This window comes from Macaca thibetana, chromosome 13, assembly GCF_024542745.1.
Source record: "Macaca thibetana thibetana isolate TM-01 chromosome 13, ASM2454274v1, whole genome shotgun sequence".
NCBI lineage: Eukaryota > Metazoa > Chordata > Mammalia > Primates > Cercopithecidae > Macaca > Macaca thibetana.
Window position 1 is genome coordinate 82,081,840 of NC_065590.1, and position 18,159 is coordinate 82,099,998.

The 18,159-nt window shown below is 45.4% G+C and overlaps 1 non-coding gene and 1 pseudogene across 1 annotated transcript; one reads left to right on the forward strand and one right to left on the reverse strand.

Annotated features, from left to right (window-relative positions):
• Positions 1–9,711: 9,711 nt before the first annotated feature.
• Positions 9,712–10,092, reverse strand: LOC126933681 (60S ribosomal protein L39-like; annotated as a pseudogene).
• A 2,205-nt stretch (positions 10,093–12,297) lies between these two features.
• LOC126934572 (small nucleolar RNA U13) lies at positions 12,298–12,400 on the forward strand. The gene has a single exon (XR_007719034.1). It is a non-coding gene; the product is annotated as a small nucleolar RNA U13 (small nucleolar RNA).
• The last annotated feature ends 5,759 nt before the right edge of the window (positions 12,401–18,159 follow it).

The following is an 18,159-nucleotide window of genomic DNA, read 5'->3' on the forward strand; positions in this document are numbered from 1 at the left end:
GGGCCATTCTTCAAACCAACAACATTTCTGACCCCTCCAGCCATCAACAAGACCGCTCAATCCTACCTCCCAAATAAATCTCAAACCCGTTAATTTTTCCATCTCCACTGCCAACACCCTCTCCAAGCCACCAGCATTACTCACTTGAACTGCATCAGAGTCTCCTGCTGGGGGTCCCCACTTCCAGACTTGTTCCTGCCAATCTACTCCATAGTAGAGCTATTTCTTTAAAATACATTTTTAATGTCCAGTGCAGTGGCTCACACCTGGAATCTCAGCACTTTGGGAGGCCGAGGTGGGCAGATCACCTGAGGCCAGAAGTTCGAAAACAGCCCGGCCAACGTGGCGAAACCCCGTCTCTACTAAAAATACAAAAAAATTAGCCTGATGTGGTGGCGAGTGCCTGTAATCCCAGCTACTGGGGAGGCTGAGACAGGAGAATCGCTTCAACCTGGAAGGTGGAGGTTACAGTGAGCCGAGATCAGGCCACTGCACTCCAGCCTGGGCGACACAGTGAGACTCTGTCTCAAAATAAATAAATAAATAAAATAATATTTTAAGATTTAAATCAAAATCACATTATAGATATGCATACATATCTATAAATATGTGTGTGTGTACACACACACACACACACATATTTATAGATATGTATGCATGTATAATGCAAATACAGGGAAAAGAGTCAGCGATTCCCAGAAGGTGCATGGGCCACAGGGCCTCCCCTGATCTGACTGCCCGGTCAATTCCCTAACCTCGTCTCCTGCCTCTCTTTCTTGTCCCACTGCAGTGTAGCTAGGCCTCCTCACTGTTCCTTCAACCCAGCAGGACCGCTCCTACCTAGAGGCCTTTGCACTTGTTGCTCCCTGTGTTTGAATGCTCTTCTCCCAGACATCCACGTGACTCCCTTCTTTGCCTCTTCTGTGTCTTCACCCAAATGTCACTTATTCAGTGATGCCATCTCTGGCCCATCTATCTAAACCCCTCCCCTTCATCTCAACCTTCTCTGTTGCTTTATCCCAACCCCTATGTAGTACAGTATGGATTTTACTTGTTTTATTTTTCATTTCCCCTTCTAGAATATAAACTCCATTTTTTGACTTTTATTTACTTCTGTGTCCCTAGTGCCTAGAACAGGACCTGGCACCAAAGGAGATCAGTAAATACGTGATCAATGAATGAATGAGAAACATCAGTTTCACTATTTAGTTATTTCCCAACCTCCAGTCCTTGTCCTCAGAAGTAACCACTTTTCATTGTTTCTCTGGGTATTTAACTCAGTTTCTCTAAATAACATGTTACTGTTGCTGTTTTTGATTTATCCATTTTAAACATCTACTCTCTTTCTCTGATCTCACCACTTCCTTTCCATCATCCCAAAACTGTGATTTTGCATTTAGTTAAATCATTAGGACTATGTAAATATTGTTCACTGCAAAGACAAATTTGTACTCTGATTATATTTCCTTCCTCATACAGCATTTTTCTCTCCCTAGAGCTTCTAATTGCCTGTTTCATTCCCTGCAATGCTTATTATTATTATCATAATCCTGATAATTTTCCAATGTGGCACCATATTAGAGATTCTTAGGAGTTCTGTTTCCCTCCATGGTACTTAACACAATTTGTAATTATACAGTTACTTGATTGTTTACTTTCTTAAGTGTCTGTCTTTCACTGGAACATAAGGTTTTAGAACAAAGCCTGCTTTGTTTACTGGAGATTCCCGCACCTGGCCCCTCTCTCCTGCCTGGCACATAGTAGATCCTCAACACACATTTATTGAATCAGTGAAGAATAAAATCCAGAAACGTACATATATGAGCATAGGTGGATGGTTGGTTGGACAAATTGTAGCATAGCTCTGGAGTGGAAAAGTATCCAGCATTTAGAAACCATGAGCTACAAAGGCTGAATACTCTGTCAGATATCATTGTTTTGGTGACTGTTACTGATAATACCCCTAAATTTAGCAGCTTCAGAATAATCATTGTATTATGCTCAAGGATTCTGTGGGTCAGGAATTTATATCCACGTTATTGTTTTTACAAATTAAGATAGCTTTGTTTTTCTTTTTTCTTCTTTTACTTCTTGAAACAGGGACTCGCTTAGTCACCCAGACTGGAGTGTAGTGGTGTGATCACAACTCACTGCAGCCTTGACCTCCCAGGGCTCAGGAGATCTTCCCACCTCAACCTCCCAAGTAGCTGGGACTACAGGCGCCCGTCACCATGCCTAGCTAATTTTTGTATTTTTAGTAGAGATAGGGTTTCACCATATTGCCCAGGCTGGTCTTGAACTCCTGGGCTCAAGTGATCTGCCCGCCTTGGCCTTCCAAAGTGCTGGGATTACAGGTGTGAGCCACCGTGCCCAGTGTTGTTTTTCTTATAAGATCAAAATGTGCTTATCACAGAATAGTCAGAAAACGTAGACAAAAAGAATACATAGAAAAGACCCCACAATCTAACTCACCTGGCAATAAGCACTGTTAATACCTCCAAAGTATCCTTTCCAAACCCTTTGAGTTTGATTTTCCTCTGAATTCTTCCAGGCTTAAACAAATGCATGTATAAACCCATCATGCTCTGTTGGGACCTGTATTTTCTATTCAACAATATACTGTGGGTAACTCTCCACATTAGTACTAGAGCTCAGTGTCGTTCCTTTAAAATGTTACGGAACATTGCTTTCCTCTGTGTTCACTCGGTCCTGCCTTCCTTCTTTGAACAAATGCCCACTATGTGCTGGACACTGTCTTATGTGTTAGGTGTGTAGGGCTGGTGAAACGCTCGCTGCCTGCTTTCCTGGGGCTTATAGTCAGGCAAGTATTAGCATCACGATTTATTAAACCAATCCCCAGTGGTGGACATGTTGTTTCCATTTTTTTCTTTTTAATTAGTTCATTATTACTACTACTACTACTACTATTATTATTATTATTATTTTTAGAGACAAGGTATTGCTCTGTCACCCAGGCTGGAGTGCAGTGGAATGATCATGGTGCACTGCGGCCTTGAATCTGGGGGAATCCTCCCACCTCAGCCTCCCAAGTACCCGGGACCACAGGTGTGTGCTACCACACCGGCCTAATTTTTTTATTTTTATTTTTTGTAGAGATGGGGTCTCCCTCTGCTGCCCAGGCTGGTCTCAAATTCCTGGCCTCAAGTGATCCTCTCACCTTAGCCTCCCAAAGTGTTGGGGTTACAGGCATAAGCCTCTGCACCTAGCCCATTTTTTCTTTTATAAATACAAAAACCCTTCTACATATATCTTTATTTTCTTAAGATCAGGTTCTAAAACTGGGATATCTGTGGTAATGGGCCATTGAAAATATGGATACATGGCTGGGTGTAGTGGCTGACGCCTGTAATCCCAGCACTTTGGGAGGTTGAGGCGGGCAGATCGCTTGAAGTCAGGAGTTTGAGACCAGCCTGGTCAACATGGTGAAACCCTCCCTCTACTAAAAACACAAAAATTAGCCAGGCATGGTGGTGCGCACCTGTAGTCCCAGCTATTCGGGAGGCTCAGGCAGGAAAATCGCTTGAACCCAGGAGGCAGAGGCTGTGGTGAGCTGATATCGTACCACTGCACTCCATCCTGGGCAACAGAGCAAGACTCCATCTGAAAAAAAAAAAAAGAAGAAGAAAGAAAGGGAAGGAGGGAGGGAGGGAAGGAAGGAAGGAAGGAAGGAAGGAAGGAAGGAAGGAAGGAAGGAAGGAAGGAAGGAAAGAGAATGAAAGAAAGGAAGAAAGAAAATATGGATACATAAATCCAGATTGCTCTCCAGTAAAATTGTTTCATTTTACATTCCCTGAGCCATGAATGGGAGCATCAGTTTCTTTGCATCTTGCTGAACCCTGGATATGAGCACAGTTAACGACCTATGTTGATCTGAGCGGTGAGAAATGGTTATCTAGTGGTGGGCTTGTTTTCCCATTGTGTCTTGCGTGGGATGCAACGGCCGGCCGGGGCTCCTGAGGCTGGGTGCGCCTGGCTCTGCTTTTTGTTCTGATACCCTTATTGTGCTCTGGTCTCCCTGGGCAGACTAACCACGTGATCTGTTAGGGAACAGACTGTCTTTCTGACTCTTTCTAGCTGGGGCTTAGCAGAGAGCCCGGTCTGTGGGAAACACGTGGTCTTGCGCTTTGCCTCGGTGCCCCTTTCAGACTTTCCCTCTGCCCCACCAGCCTCCTCACGAGGCCATCTGTTCGTGGAATCTCGCTCTTCTGCAGGGCTTAGTCTCACCTGCAACCTTAAAAGCTAACATCACTTGGCAGCCTCTCTTCAAGGTCACCGATAGACGCCTTTCAAGGACCAGTAATTGCACACGCCGCACTGTTCAGGATTCTTAAGGAGACATGCCCTTCTCCGCCAAGGCCTTTGATCTTTCTGTCATGCCCGTTGCCTGTAAATGACTTCACATGCTTCTCATGTAGTGGCACGTGTTCACAGAGGTACCTTTGGTGGAGAATGGCCTTCACGGCAAAGTCAAAAGCATGAACAGATGGGACATTCGGCTGCATGCGGATGGTCCCCTCAAAGCCTGCTCCTGTACTCTTTAAGACAAGGCCTTAACCTAAAGGGTTGTTTTGGGATATGGGAATTTCAGATACTGTGACAGAATATAAGGGAGGGATCTTTTTGTTTATGTATTATTCATTTAAAGTGTTTTTCTTTTCTTTTCTTTTTTTGAAACACTCTCGCTCTGTTGCCCAGGCTGGAGGGCAGTGGAGCGGTCTCGGTTCACTGCAACCTCCATCTCCCTGGTTCAAGTGATTCTCCTGCCTCAGCCTCCTGAGTAGCTGGAATTATAGGCACATACCACCATACCTGGCTAATTTTTGTATTTTCAGTAGAGATGAGGTTTCCCCACATTGCCCAGGTTGGCCTCAAACTCCTGGTTTCAAGTGATCCTCCCGCCTTAGCCTCCCAAAGTGCTGGGATAATAGGTGTGAGCCACTGTGCCCAGCCCCAGTTCTCAGATATTTGAATTATTTCCAGTCATTCAAGAACTCTCAGCTGAGGCCCAAGATGTTGTGCAGGAAATACACACCATCCCTGCTGTGTTCTGTCTAAATTCCTGATCTCCAGAAAATTCACGAGCAGCATACATTGGTTATTGTTTGACGCCATTAAGTTTGGGATGAGCCAGCCTGACCAACATGGTGAAACCTCATTTCTACTAAAAATACAAAAATTAGCTAGGCATGGTGGCATGCGCCTGTAATCCCTGCTACTCAGGAGGCTGAGACAGGAGAATCACTTGAACCCAGGAGGTAGAGGTCGCAGTGAGCTGAGATTGTGCCATGGCACTCCAGCCTGGGTGACAGAGCAAGACTCATCTCAAAAAAAAAAAAAAAGAAAAATTTGGGATGGTTTGTTAAACAGTTGCAGATAGTTGGAACATGGCTGGAATCCCAGCGCTTTGGGAGACAAAGAAGCGAGGACCTCTGCAGGCCAGGAGTTCCAGATAACTGGAACATATGATATTGATACTCTTTAAAAGTTCTATTTATACAAGTGTGTTTCTTCATGTATACTACGTTTTTGTTTTTGTTTTTAAAAGATGTTTCTAACCCTTAAGGAAGTTGAATTTAATATGATTGATTTATTGGTTTTTCAGAGTTGCTTAAGGGTTAAGAAGGCTTTTGCTTGCTAGATTTGCTGAGGCTTCATGTGTGGAGTGTTTAACAGAATCAGATATGTCACATTTGTAAATGTAGCTTAAAGTGTCTAAGAAAACAGAATCAAACACAAATTGAGTTCATATCTGAGAGACTTCGTTTACCATATTTATGTGCTAGTTGAGCCTTCATTCAAGATGAAGTGAAAATGAATAATAATTTGAGTTACAGGTAAATTTAAGATTTTGAACTTTTGTCTATAAAGGCTTGAAGAAACCTAGATTGTACTTTACTGAATATTGATCAAAACTAAAATGAAATTCTTCCCTGCATGCAGAAGCCCCCGCAGACGTAACCACCCAATTGACGTGGCACTGAAGGAAGAATGTAGAGGAGCCACAGTGTGCTTTGATGGGAAGAAAAATAAAAAAGATTGTTCCAGAATAACACATGTGACCAGATCGTTTTGCTTGTATAGACAAGGATCTGACCTGGCTGAAAAAGACCTGTGCTGTTGGAATCAGTGATGTCTCCAAAATATACTGTAAGTGAGTAGGTTTTTTTTTTTTTTTTTTTTTTTTTTTTTTTTTTTTTTTTTTTTTTTTTTTTTTTTTCCAGATAGAGTCTTGCTCTGTCACCCAGTCACCCAGGCTGGAGTGTAGTGATTCGATCTTGGCTCACTGCAACCTCCGCCTCCAGGGTTCAAGCGATTCTCCTGCCTCAGCCTCCCAAGTAGCTGGGACTACAGGTGCGTGCCACCACACCCAGCTAATTTTTTGTATTTTTAGTAGAGATGGGATTTCACCATCTCTACTAAAATACAAAAGCCTCCCAAAGTGCTGGGATTACAGGCATGAGCCATCGTGCCCAGCTGTAAGTGAGTAGTTTTTACATGGAGTTCAGAACTATAAAAGCTTCAGCTGGGCGCTACGGCTCACGCCTGTAATCCCAGCACTTTGGGAGGCTGAGACAGGCAGATCACAAGGTCAGGAGATTGAGACCATCCTGGCCAACATGGTGAAATCCTGTCTCTAATAAAAATATAACAAATTAGCCAGGCGTGGTGGCGCAGGCCTGTAGTCCCAGCTACTCGGGAGGCTGAGGTAGGAGAATCGCTTGAACCCAGGAGGCGGAGGTTGCAGTGAGCCGAGATCATGCCACTGCACCCCAGCCTGGGCAACAGAGTGAGACTTTGTCTCAGAAAAAAAAAAAAAAATGCCTCAAAAAGAGTTGTTTAGAAATGCCTCTAAACAAACAATAAACATATTTGAGAAAAGGAATATGCATCCTGGCCAGAAAGTTTCCATGTGAAACTTCTATGTCCATCAGTATGGCAGACAAGGTACCTTGAAGTCCCTTCCCAATGAACATGACTGAAAAAGCTTAAAATTATTTATTTATTTATTTATTTTGAGATGGAGTTTTGCTTTGTCGTCCAGGCTGGAGTGCAGTGGCACCATCTCGACTCACTGCAAGCTCCGCCTCCCGGGTTCAAGCGATTCTCCTGCCTCAGCCTCCCGAGTACCTAAGATTACAGACATTCACCACCACACCTGACTCATTTTGTATTTTTAGGAGAGACGGGGTTTCTCCATGTTGGTCAGGCTGTTCTCAAACTCCTGACTTCAGGTGGTCCACCCTCCTCAGCCTCCCAAAATGTTGGGATTACAGGTGTGAGCCTCCATGCCCAGCCTAAAACAATATATTTAAACCATTTAAAAAAAATGCATTGCAGCCAGGTGCAGTGGCTAATGCCTATAATCCCAGCACTTTGGGAGGCCAAGACACGTGGATCATGAGGTCAAGAGATTGAGACCACCTGGCCAACATGGTGAACCCTAGTCTCTAGTAAAAATACAAAAATGAGCTGAGTGTTGTGGCACGCACCTGTAGTCCCAGCAACTTGGGAGGCTGAGGCAGGAGAATCGCTTGAACCCGGGAGGCAGAGTTTGCAGTGAGCCGAGATCACGCCATTGCACTCCAGCCTGGCGACAGAGCAAGACTCCATCTCAAAAGAAAAAAAAAAAGTATTGCCAAATTGGCAAGAAAATAAGGAATCTGAGAAGAACAAGATGCAAGTGAGAGCAGGAATCTATGCATTAATAGGTGTGTGAGCCCTGAACCAGCTTGTCCCACTGGGAGGGCGTCGGCTGGATCCTGGAAACTCCAGGCTTCTCTTTTGACCGTTGCTGCAGAGCCAGAGACAGAACATCAAGCCCAACCCCTCGAGGCAAGGCATCTAGTGGGAGGTCAGATGTCACCTTTTCAGAATCTTTTTGGCTTAAAAAAAATGTATTATTCTGGATGAATCTTAGAATCAACTTGTCAATTAAAAAAAAATCCTTTGAGGCCAGGCGCAGTGGCTCGCGCCTATAATCCCAGCACTCTGGGGGGGCCAAGGCGGGTAGATCACCTGAGGTCAGGAATTTGAGGCCAGCCTGGCCAATATGGAGAAACCCTGTCTCTACTAAAAATACAAAAATTAGCTGGGTGTGATGCACATGTCTGTAATCCCAGTTACTCGGGAGGCTGAGGCAGGAGAATAGCTTGAACCCAGGAGGCGGAGGTTGCAGTGAGCCAAGATAGCACCACTGCACTCCAGCCTGGGTGACAAGAGCGAAACTCTGTCTCAAAAAAAAAAAAAAAAATCCTTTGGGAATTTTTCTTAAGACCTCATTGAATTCCTGTCTTTTGGCTTCTGATATTATCTATACACTGATGACTGCCACACTTACATTTCCAGTTTGAGCCTCTTTCTTTCCTGCACCCCGGACTTAGAAATCTCACTACCTACTTGAGCTTCACTGGTTATCTAACTTAAATCAACACGTCCAAAACAAAGCTCCTAATCTTGCCCCCACACGTGCTTTTCTCTTAGTCTTTCTCACAGCAGTAAATGGAAACTTGTCTTTGTCTTTCCAGTTACTCAGGCCCAAAATGTGGATTCATTCTAGATTCTTTCTTTCACACTTGTCATCCAATCCCTTAACAAATTCTGCTGGCTGTACCTTCACAGTGTGTCTGACTCTAGCCACTCCTTCCTCCTCTGCATCCACCCTGGTCCGCGTCACCAACATCTGCTCCCTGGGTGTCTGCACTGGTCTCCCAGCTGTGTTCCCTCCCTTAGTCTGTCCTCAACCCTGCAGCCACATGACCCTGAGAAGATGATCAGATGGGGCCACTCCTCTGTCCAGCATAGCACAAGCATTGTGCTGATTCCCTCTCTCCCCTTGCCAGAATGGAAGCCCCAGGAGGACAGGGCCTGTTCTTATCTTGCTCGGAGTAAAAGCCCAGGCCCTTCAGAGGCACCACGGAGCTCTGCACCCCTGCTGCTCCCTCTCCGGCACCCTTGGGTCCAGCAGCCACATGCTTGATGTTGCCCAAACACGCAAAAGTTGCAACCACCTCTGAGCTTTGTGCTTGCTGTCTCTCCTGACTGGAGTGCCTTTGCTCCAGAATCGGAATGATTTTCTCCCTCACTTCCTTCAGGTCTCTGTTCTGGTGTCACCTTATCACAGAGGCCTTCCCTAACCACCCCACGCTCCACTCATCCCTATTGCTTTATGGTTCTCCAAAGTGTGGATCACCATCAGACATAGCGGATGTTCACCTGTGCTTATTCCCTCCCTCCCCTTGCCAGAATGGAAGCCCCAGGAGGAGAGAGCTTGTGTCTTGTCGTCTGCTGAATGCTGCCTCCTAGTCAGTGCCTGGCACAGAGTCGGAGATTTGTGTTTTTTTGTTCTGTTTTGTTTTGTTTTTTGGAGACAGAGTCTCACTCTGTTGCCCAGGCTTGAGACGGCTCACTGCAACCTCCACCTTCCAGGTTCAAGTGATTCTCGTGGCTCGGCCTCCCAGGCTTCTGGGATTATAGCTGTGCACCACCATACCTGGCTAATGTTTTGTATTTTTAGTAGAGACAAAGTTTCACCATGTTGGCCAGGCTTGTCGGGAATTCCTGACCTCAGGTGGTCCCCCCTGCCTTGGCCTTCCAAAGTGCTGGGATTACAGGTGTGAGCCACCGCACCTGTCCTGTATTTGTTGAATGGACACTTGAATGATTGGGAGAGAATCTTTTTTTTTTTTTTTGAAATGAAAGGCCTCACATATTTATTACTGAACCCAGCCAACCAACGCATTCATAATAGATTCAGAGAGGAAAATACGTCGAACTCTCCAGAGAGTGGTGACATTTTCAGTTTGATACGGTAATGTGATCGTGACCTTCAGACAGCACAAATATATGTGCCATCTCATGTGCAATTCCTTATAGACCCAGCTTGGTTCTTCTCCAGTGTCTCCTTTTGGAGTTGTACCTTATTTTATTTCCAGTTTTCATCCGAATTCACTGGGGAATGGGACGATTTTGCTTTTGTTTCTTGGCCAGGAATCGCTTAATCCTGAAAGTCTTGTGAGAAGACATGGCGAGAAGTGGAGGCAAGAACACGCCACGATGGCGGAGAAAGGAAAAGAGGGGCGGGAGAGAATCTTAACATAATGCATCTTCCACTTACTGAGACCAGTTTCATTCTCAGGTCAGAGATCTCCCCAGTCTCACCCAGGCCAGTCCTCTCATATGTGCATAGCCCACACTGAAAGTCCCCAAAATGGTGCGTATATGTTTGGATACAGAGCTACTGGCCCACAGAGTGTTGGCCCCTTAGGGATAATGAAACTGTGCAAAAATTATGACAGAAAAATCTGACATAGGAAAATTATGACAGTAAAAGAAATCTGACCTAACTGATTCGATCTTGCGTCTAACCTCCAACCTGTCCTTGTTCATTCCTGGATATAAGCCAAGCTAACTCTGGGAGGAATTTAGTTTGTAGTTTCACATTAAAGCAAGGATGATAATAGTCCTTCCCAAAACTATCCCCTCCTTGCTTGGGGAGTGAAACTGCCTTTGGAAAACTAACAAATTAGCCACAAGATTAAAAATTATGCATTTTTAGGGGTCATGCAGCCAGAGGCCGCAAGATTCCTAACCTCCCTAAATGCTCCTATAGATAACACCACTATTATAAAACCTAAGATTGGTGTTCAAGGTATTTTCAGATCCTGCATTCTGATGAAACAGTTGGTACCCCACAGACTGGTAAACTGGCTCAACTACTTTTGTGATCCTGCCCAGGAACTAAAGACAGCAAGAAGACAGACAGCTTCAATCCCGTATGAGTTTATCCCTGACCCAACCAATCTGCATTCCTCATTCCCTAGCTTCCTGCCCACCAAATTATCCTTAGAAACCCTAGTCTCCACGGCTGGGTGTGGTGGCTTATGCCTGTAATCCCAGCACTTTGGGGGGCTGAGGCGGGCGGATCACCTGAGGTCATGAGTTCGAGACCAGCCTGACCAACATGGTGAAACCCCATCTCTACTAAACACAAAAAATTAGCTGGGTGTGGTGGTGCATGCCTGTAGTCCCAGCTACTTGGGAGGCTGAGACAGGAGAATCACTTGAACCCAGGAGGCGGAGGTTGCAGTCAGCCGAGATTGCACCATTGCACTCCAGCCTGGGCAACAAGAGGAAAACTCTGTCTCAAAACATAAACAAAAACAAAACCAAAAAAACCCTAGTCTCCAAATTTTGGGGGAGGCTGGTTTGAATAATAACAAACTCTTGTCCTTCTGCTTGGCTAGCCCTGTGATGATTAAACTATTTCTCTGTTGCAAAAACCTGCTGTTCTCCGTGCATTGGCTTTTCTAGGCAACAGACAAGATGAAGCCATTGGGCAATTATAGTATGACCCATTACTGCTCTGGGAAGCTTTTAGAATTTGAAGGCAGAGGGTCACTGGCCCCTGCAGGAGTAGGTCTTAACCCCGCCAAGGCCCAAAGTTACACTGAGGAAAGGAGACAGTGGAAGCAGAGGTAAGTAAAGGATACTGGCTTCTCCAGACACCACTGCTGCCTGGAGCCCTCTGTTACCAGCCATAGTCAACCCCACCATGTTCTTCAACATTGCCATTGATAGTAAGCCTTTGGACTGTGCTTCCTTTGAGCTGTTTGCAGATGAAGTTTCAATGATAGCAGAAAACTTTCATGCTCTGAGCACTGGAGAGAAAGGCTTTGGTTATAAGGGTTCTTGTGTTCATAGAATTATTCCAGGGTTTGTGTGTCAGGGTGGTGACTTCACAAACCATAATGGCACTGGTGGCAAGTCTGTCTACAGGGAGAAATTTGATGATGAGAACTCCATCATGAAGCATAGAGGCCCTGGCATCTTGTCCAGGGCAAATGCTGGACCCAACACAAACGGTTCCCAGTTTGTCATCTGCACTGCCAAGACTGAGTGGTTGGATGGCAAGCATGTGGTCTTTGGCAAGGTGAAAGAAGGCATGAAGATTGTGGAGGCCATGGAGTGTTTTGGGTCCAGGAATGGCAAGACCAGCAAGAAGATCACCACTGCTGACTGTGGACAACTCCAGTAAATTTGACTTGTGTTTTATCTTCATCTCCTGACCATTCCTTCTATAGCTCAGGAGAGCACCCCTGCTCCCCATTTGCTCACAGTATCTTATGGTCTTTGTGCTCTCGCTGCAGTTCTTTGGGTTCCATATTTTCCTTATTCCCTTCCACATCTAGCTGGGTTGCAGAATTAAGTTTATGATTATGAAATAACACCCATAAAACAAAAATATATCATCTGAGGTCAATTAAATAGTGCTCCCAGTTCCTCCTGTGGTTCATACTCATGGTGATTGAGTTTTCATGCTACGGTGTGAAATGTGCCTCCTCAAACCTTGCTACCACATCAGCACATTACCTGGCTGATGTGAAAAAAAAATGCTCCCTCAAAAATAAATGACATAAAAGAAAGAAGGGAAATTGTTACAGATCTAGAAAGACTTCAGAAACATATCAATCAAATGCAATATATGGACCTTGCCTGGATCCAGATTGGAACAAAAAAAAGTAACAGGGCACTTAAAACAAGCGGGAAGTCTGGGTGCGGCGGCTCACACCTGTAATCCCAGCACTTTGGGAGGCCCAGGTTGGCAGATCACCCGAGGTGACCTGGTCAACATGGTGAAACCTCATCTTTACTAAAAATACAAAAATTAGCTGGGCGTAGGGGTGGCTACCTCTAGTCCCAGCTACTAGGGAGGCTGAGGCAGGAGAATCGCTTGAACCCGAGGTTGCAATGAGCTGAGATCATGCCACTGCACTCTAGAACAGATGACAGAGCAAGACTCTGTCTGAAAAAAAAAAAAGTGAGAAAGTTGAACACAGTCCAGATGTAAGTGAAGAAAGAAGATGTAAGATGAGATGAAGGTTTTGTTGACTTCTTTGAGTTTGCTCTTGAGTCTTTGGGTTATTTTTGAAAGTTCTGTCTCTCAGCAATCCATGCAAAGTATTTATAGAGATGATGACATGATGGTTGGGATTTGTCTTACAACTTTCAAAAAAAATCTTGGAGGGAATATTTAAAGCAAGAATAACAAAAGGTTGATGACTGGTGGGCACATGGGTTCACTGTATGTGGGTTCTCTCTATATTTTGTGTGTTTGAAAATTCCCTAAGAAGCAAAAAAAAAAAAAAAAAAAAAAAAGGAAAGGGCAACTACTCAAAAGGAGAATTTGATTTCTTAAGAGAGAAGCTGTTTTTTATATTTTTTGAATGAAGTGTCTAAAACAGAGATTCTCAGCTTTATTACATATTCTTCCGGTGTGTAATAACATACATTATAATGCACACTGTGCATTGTGTGAACAAAGTTCACAGTTCAGCGAAAGTCGATCCACCAGGCAAGATACAGAACATTTCCATCACCGCAGAAAGTTCCTGGGAACTTTTCTAGCCACTCCCCATTTGAATAGCTTCCTTTTGCCTGTTCTCACACTTCATGAAAATGGAATCACAAGGTAAGTTGTCTTTTGTCTGGATTCTTTTATGCAACATAATGGTTTGAGATTCATTCATGGTGTCACACGTATCAGTAGCTCCTTTCTATTGCTGAGTAGTATTCCAGCCTATGAATACACCACAATTTGTTTACCCATTTTCCTCCAAAATCATAACTTTTAAAATAACAGTTTTGAGGCCAGGCATGGTGGCTCACACCTATAATCCCCGCACTTTGGGAGGCCGAGGTGGGCAGATCACCTGAGGTCAGGAGTTCGAGACCAGCCTGACCAACATGGTGAAACCCCATCTCTACTAAAAATACAGAAATTAGCCAGGCATGGTGGTGTGTGCCTGTAATCCCAGCAACTTGGGAGGCTGAGGCAGGAGAATTGCTTGAACCTGGGAGGCGGAGGTTGCAGTGAGCCAAGATTGAACCACTGCACCCCAGCCTGGGATGACAAGAGCAAAACTCCGTCTCAAATAATAATAATAATAACAGTTTTGAGATATAATTAATACCCATTCAATTGACCTACTTAAAGTATACAATAAAATGGCTTTTTAGTATATTTACCAAGCTGTGTAACTATCATCAATTTTAGAACATTTTCATCAGTACAATAAAGACACCTGTACCCGTGTGCACTTCTTAAGTGACTGCTACACTAAAAACTCAGATTTCACTGCTGAAGAACTCATCCATGTAACCAAAAACCACATGTACCTCAAAAACTATTAAAATAGGTTGGGGCAGTCACTCACGACTATAATCCCAGCACTTTGGGAGGCTGAGGCAGGAGGATCACTTGTGGTCAGGATCAGCCTGGCCAACATGGTGAAACACCATCTCTACTAAAAACACAAAAATTAACCGGGTGTGGTGGCACATGCCTGTAATCCTAGCTACTCAGGAGGCTGAGGCTGGAGAATTGCTTGAACCTGGGAGGCATATGTTCCAGTGAGCTGAGGTCGTGCCAATGCACCCCAGCCTGGGCGACAGAGTGAGACTCCATCTCAAAAAACAAACAAAGCAAAAAATGTGAAATTAAAAAAAAAAAAAAAACCTGTATCCATTTGCAGTCACTCTCCATTTCCCATTGACACTCCCAACTCTGAGCAACCACTAATCTACTTCCTGGCTCTATGGATTTGCCTATTCTGGGTATTTCATATAAGTGGAATCATACAACGTGTGACCTTTGGTGTCTGACTTCTTCCAATTAGCGTCATGTTGTTTTAAATATGCATACATGTTGTAGTATATATCAGTATTTCATTTCTTTCTTTCTTTCTTTTTTTTTTTTTTGAGACAGAGTTTTGTTCTTGTTGCCCAGGCTGGAGTGCAATGGCACGATGTTGGCTCACTGCAACCTTTGCCTCCCGGGTTCAAGCGAGTCTCCTGCCTCAGCCTACTGAATAGCTGGGATTACAGGTGTGTACCACCATGCCCGGCTAATTTTGTATTTTTAGTAGAGACGGGATTTCTCCATGTTGGTCAGGCTGGTCTCGAACTCCCGACCTCAGGTGATCTGCCCACCTCGGCCTCCCAAAGTGCTGGGATTACAGACGTGAGGCACCACACCCGGCCAGTATTTCATTTTTTTGTTCTCAAATAATATTTCATTATAAGGATTTGTCACTTTTTATTTATCCATTCATCAGTAGGTAGACATTTGGGTTGCTACCACTTTTTGGCTCTTATGAATAATGCATCTGTGAGCATACAAATTTTATCAAAATTTGTGAAAAAATGTTTGAGTATACACCTAGGAAGGGAATTCGTGGGTCATATGGTAACTCTATGCTTAACATTTTGAGGAACTGCCAAACTCTTTGCCAAAGTGGTAATATTTTACATTCCCATTGGCAGCAAAATAACCTTTTAAGAGTAAATAAGTAAGTAGTGAGACCTTATTTATTATCTTTAAATGAAATTCATTGATAATATAACCTTCTTGTGTTCATAATACACAGAAAAATAACTTCGACCTGAAAGTTGAACTATAATATAAAGGATAAATTAAAGGAACATAATTTATACATGTTTTTGTTTTGTTTTTTGAGACAGAGTCTCACTCACTCTGTTGCCCAGGATGGAGTGCAGAGGCACAATCTCAGCTCACTGCAACTTCTGCCTCCCGGGTTCAAGAGATTCTCCTGCCTCAGCCTCCCAAGCAGTTGGGATTACAGGCACGCACCATCATATCCTGCTAATTTTTTGTATTTTTAGTAGAGACGGGGTTTTGCCATGTTGGACAGGCTGGTCTTGAACTCCTGACCTCAAGAGATCCACCCACCTTAACATCCGAAACTTTTGGGATTATAGGTGTGAGCCACCACACCCAGCCAATACATGTTTTTTGAAATGAGATGTTGAAGTCAGAGACTGGCCTTCCAGGCGGATTAGACCTGGCCTGGAAGGGTTTCCCCCAAGGAGTCTGCCAAAGGCTCCAGCCCCAGCCCCTCAATGGCACAAAGGACAGCTGCCTACGAGGATGTTGGGAAAGGAATCACTTTCAACTGCACATAAAGGTTTTGGACAGTGTGTTAAAAACAAACCAACTACCTTTCAAACCCATTTCAGGGGTCCTTGCGCCCTTGCCATCAGACATACACACGCACACACACATACACGTGCGTGCACACGCACAGACGCATGCAGAGTCATGGGCTCTTTGAGCTGCTGCATAGCAGGTCACTGTGCACTGGCTCTGCCCAGCCTGGTGTCCCTCTCCTGGGGCAATGGGACTGAGGGCACAGTGAGGGCTCTTTGGGCCGCAGGTGGGCTGCTTACATTCGCCGTCCTGGCTGCTCCATTCCTTTGAGCAGCAGGCACGGAAATGGAAGACGGGCACCTAACAGGGGCGGGGGCTTGGGAGGGGGACTAAGCTGAGTGCCTGTAAAAAGGCCACTTCAAGTCCCCTCCACACAGCCATTGTTGGGTCTGGAGGAAGGAGGACCGCTCAGAAGCTTCTGAATGCCACCCTGTGATGCGCTCACTAATGGATGTGCATTAGTGGCGTCCTTCCTGGCCACCACGTCAGTCTCCCTACCTCAACTGCTCGCTGGAGAACTCTGCATTCTTCTGGAAAAGCAGCAGTCGTGCTCAAGGCTCTAACAAAGGCCTGTCCCCCACAAAAGGACCATTATGATCACCACTGAGTCAGAGTGGTGGCCGCTGGCACCTGAGCTCTGTCTGGAAAGAGCGGCAGCAGGGACGTCATCTAGCAAGGGCTGGTGTGTCTGTTAACAGTGTCCACAACATCTTCAGCAAAGACACCACTTCCAGGAAGTCTACTTGGATTGCAGAGGAGCAAGCCTTCAGTGTGAAAAAAGGGCTTGGGATAAGGGAGTGGTTCTAAAAGAATACATGTGGCTCCACATGGCAATACACCCAGGTGTAATAAGCTCAGGGTAAGAGAGCACCTGCCATTGCTGATGCAGGACTGTGCACACAAACTTACAGGCTCTCTACTGGGGTGTCCCACGGAACCGGCCTTGTGTGAGGAGCGGCTTCAGAGGGCTCTTTGACCAGGGCTGGCTTTCCACAGGTCACTTGGACCCCGTGGGTGGCTGCCTATAGCAGGAGTGCTGGTAATTAGTGGCCCCATTGGTTTCTTCTGGGATTCAGAGTGAACAGAGCAGTGAACTGGCCCACCCACATGTGGAGACTGGAGCAGATTCTCAGAGAGAAACAGGACACAAGAAAGGCCAGAGAAAGAGAAGGACAGAGCTTAGCTCCTCAGCCCAGAGGACTCTGCTGTGCCCAATAGGGGCCACTTTCTGGAAGACTATTCCTTGTTTGTTTTTTAATCACAGAGCTTGACTCTAGATCTGAGCCTAAAATCATAGAATGACAGACCTGAAAGGGACCACATCCTCCCCGCCCCCATTGTTCAGATGAGGAGGCTGAGAGGCCTGGAGGTGGGGTGGGAGTGCAGGTGAGGGGGGTGACTGGCCCAGGTCCCTGAGTCTGCTGGCCACAGAGCTGGGGCAGAACCCAGGTCACCTCACCCCCTCCCAGTGCTTCTTCCTCCACTCTTTTTTTTTTTTTTTTTTTTGAGACAGGGTTTGGCTCTGTTGCCTAGATTGGAGTGCAATGGCATGATCACGGCTCACTGTGGCCTCCACTTCCTGGGTTCAAGGGATCCTCCCACCTCAGCCTCCCAAGGAGCTGGGACTACAGGCGTGCGTCACCACGCCTGGCTAATTTTTTTTTTTTGTATATATATATATATGCTTGTAGAAATGGGGTTCCACCGTATTACCCAGGCCCTTCCTCCACTCTTGACTCTGCTTTGGGCCCTGAGGGTGCTGAAAACCTGCTCTAGGGAGGGGCATGGACTCCGGCCCTCTCCCTGTGCTCTGCGGCACCCAGACCAAGAAGACCTTGGCCCAGAGTGCTGCACTAATGCGCGCATTAGTGGATAAAAGCAGTCTCAAGGGTCTCTTCACGAGGCCCCTTTGGCTGGAATAAAGCAAATTAAAACCCCATTCAAAGGTCAATTGAAATCTCTTTCATTCCAGTTCTCTGCACAAATTGATTCCTCTTTGCCCTTGAGGTCAAACCGAAGGCTGGTGAAGTGGCCCAGCTGCAGCGCTGAATGGGAGAAGCTCAATGAAAAGGCTGAGACTGGGGAGGGCATGTTGCAGGGATGAAGCGGGGCAGTGGGATCCGCCTGAATTG